Source organism: Equus quagga, unplaced genomic scaffold (assembly GCF_021613505.1).
Source record: "Equus quagga isolate Etosha38 unplaced genomic scaffold, UCLA_HA_Equagga_1.0 HiC_scaffold_6125_RagTag, whole genome shotgun sequence".
NCBI lineage: Eukaryota > Metazoa > Chordata > Mammalia > Perissodactyla > Equidae > Equus > Equus quagga.
The window spans coordinates 1-3,459 of NW_025794203.1; positions in this window are offsets into that span (position 1 = coordinate 1).

The following is a 3,459-nucleotide window of genomic DNA, read 5'->3' on the forward strand; positions in this document are numbered from 1 at the left end:
AACATAGAGGTAATCATTAGCCACCCAAACCTGGCTGTTGAGAAGACCTCCAGAAACCCGTTGGACCTGCAGGAGCCGAGTGGGCTGGCACTGGCCTTGGACCGCTTTCCAGCCTTATGAGGGACAGCAGTGCTTTGAGGACATTTGTGGGAATTTTACTTGCTGCACCTCTTGAGGCTCCTCTCTCTCCCATGTAGGAAGAGGGGATGACAACCTCACTCTATTGTAGAAAAGGAAACAGTGGCATTGATTCAAACCAGTAACAGAAACCCTTCCTCTTGGTTCCCTGGTGCAACTGCGTCTTTTCAGTGGTGGCATCGCTACTTAAATGGTTATACCGCGTATTCTGCCTGAAATCTTACTCTACTGTTTAACTGGTTAGAGATCCACAGGTTAATTAAAGGCTTTGATTTCCCCCCATATATTTATTTTGTTTTTGTTTTTCTTTTCAGTGTGTTTCCCAATAGCCTACTAATTCTGCTAGTGTTTCTGTTCTGGTTGTGTTTTCAGCAAGAGGGAGAGCGAGAAGAAATTGGGGCTGCTCTCGGCACAGCTGGTTTGGGGTTTCCTCATATCCAACTAGGCAGCCCTAGCAGTTTTATTTCTGGTGTTCCTCAGGCTGTATCTAAATCTGGGTTTTGCTTTCTCCTGTGCTGTTGATCTAACGTGAGTCAAAGACACATCTGAGATGAGAACATGTGCATTGGATTTTCAGGGCAGGGTGGACTGATGGATTAGGATGTGTGTGTTAAAACTATGGAGAAGCAAGCCTCACTTGGTGGATGGACAGAGGCCAGTGATTAATAAGTGGGAGTAGATTAAACCCTCCACTCCTTCCTCTGTCCACCACCCAAATAAAAGGGTAAAGCCAGAACACACCTTTCAGTATGAGCCGATACACTCTGGCTGGGCAGAGACCTGAACTCTCCTAAGGGATGGGACCTTGTGGCAGGCCAACTGGCTGCCACAGCAGAACTCATCAAAGTGACAGAGACGACTCGAGCTGTGGCCTCCCTCGTGGTTTACAGACTGAACAGTAACCGTGACCACTTTGCTCTGGGAGCCACTCAGCTCCAGGGTGCTGAGAAGGGACCCTCCACGGTTTCCAGTTGTCTGCAGTGGTAGCAGTTAATAGGCAGGTCCCGTTGGCTGGGGGAAAATAACTCAGGAAAACAGCTTCAGTCATGCTCATGCCACACAGAGGAAAGTGGTCAGCAGCGTTATTCGCATGTGGTATTTGGAGAGAATGAAAGAGGACAATGGAAAGGCGCTGGCATTGATTGAATGCCTGTGATTGTGGTGGTTGGTGCTTCACAGACATGTTATCACATCGGGGTGTCATGATGAGGCTGTGAGTTAAACAGCAACATTCCTGGTTTACACTCCAGGTGGCTCCCAGAGGGTGAACCACTGGCTGAAGGTTGCTCAGCTGGTCAGTGGTTGAGTTGACCACATCTGTCCAATTTCAGAGTGCTGGTTTCTTTCCCTGTGCCACGCTGCCGCACAGAAAGTACTAGAATGTGTTTTCCTTCTTTCATTTAACAAACACTTAATAACGTTTACCATGTGCCCAGTACTGTTTTAGGTACTGGGGATAAAGTGGAGAAGAAGACAGAGGGAGGACCTGTTCTTGTGGAAATGGCATCTTCTAGTAGGGCGGTAGGGGAGACAGCAAACAAACGAGTCGTTCTTTTAACCTTCTTAATGTGGCTGTGGAAAACTTAAAATGACACTTGTGACTCCCATTGCATTTCCACTGGGCAGGGCTCCTGTAGAGCAGTGCTTTTTAAACTTGAAATGCACATGGATCACTTGGGGTGTTGTTAACATGCAGATTCTGATTCAGCAGGTCTGGGGAGGGGCCTCAGACTCTGCATTTCTAACTTCCCAGTTGATGCTGATGCTGCTGATCCCTGAACCTCACTTTGAGAAGCAGGAGTCTAGAGAGTAATTGGGGTGTGTGTGTGTGCATGCACAGATATTATTTTGAGTCAAATGGTTAGGGGAAACCTCTCTGGGGAGGGGATGTAAATGAAGTGAAAGAGTAAGATCCTTCCATGTGGAGATCTAGGTGGAGAGGTTTCCAATAGAGGGAACAGCAGGTACAAAGGCCCTGAGGTGGAAACAGGCCTTATGGCCTTAGAGAGTGTTCTTTCATTATTTCAAAAGCAAGGTGTTTGTAGCTGGACAAAATTGGGTTTTGCAACTTACTAGTTAGATGATCCTGGTTGGATAACTGATTTAACATCACTCATTTTCAGTTTGTTTATCTGAGAATAATTCCTTCCTTGCAGGACTGTTGAGAGGAATAAATGAAATAATAAAAGTGAATGTATTTTCTAAGCAAAAAGTGAGTATCCTAGACCAAAAATCCAAATGGACTCAACTGCTAGGTTTTTCCATTTCTCAAATCCTTTTGGTCTCATATGCCTTACCTTCTGTCACAGCTGTCTTAATACTGAGAGAAGAGTCTGTTATTGGGGGTGTTTTTAGGAAAAGTCTAATAATGATTGGCTTTGCAGTCTACATCTGCTTAACCTCTTAAACCAAGGGTCACCAACTCACATGCCTTCTGGGCCCACAGCGATTGTATAAATGAGTTCAATAGACCAGGTGGGGAGAAACTGGGACGCACATGCTCTGTCTAAAGGGGCAGCTACTCTTTTCCACGTGCAAATGTGGCATCAGGGTTATCAGATCTTCCACTTGGTGAGAGAAACTGGAAATCCAGTTTTTGATGTGAAATTATCTGGTGTTTAATGTTGGCAACAGATGGAAATTTCTTCCGAGCGCAGTGTGGGCTAGCACTGTGGACAAACAAAACCCACCTGTGGGCTGGGTACAGCCAGCCGGCTACCAGTCTGTGACTCTGGCTTAAACTCATTTCGGAAAGTAACTGGCACACCCGTACCCTTTGTGGTTGTCAGAATTGTGGCTTCTGTCTGCTATTTTAGGTTAGAGTTTTCCTCCTTTGCAGATTTTGCAAGAGCGTGGGGCAAATACCTGCCCGATACATTGCAACAACAGCAAAAGGAGCTGGGTAGAAAGAGGAACATTGAGGTAGAAAAGGACAATTCCCCCCAAAATTTCCCATTTGTTCCCAATGAACATTTTCCAGAAGTTGAGAAAATTTTCAGCTTTTCACTCATTAATGAGGCAGTCCCCTATTTGATCCATATTGATAAACTATACTTATATAATAGGTTCTGGTCAGGTGGAGAGTTAGAAAAATTGGGTTCTGGCTTTGCCTTGCCCCATCCTAGTTCTGTTGGGCATCGGGTTACTTATATTAAATTGTTTCTTTCTCTCCTTTTCTTTTCTTTTCTTTTTTTCTAAATTCCTGTTTCTTTTCTGATGAGGTTGTATTGTCTCCGTAGGGCCCATTGGCCCACTAGAATGCTTTGGTTCTGGAGCAGACGTCTGTGTTAGACCCTTCAGAGGAAGCACGAGAGCACTGTA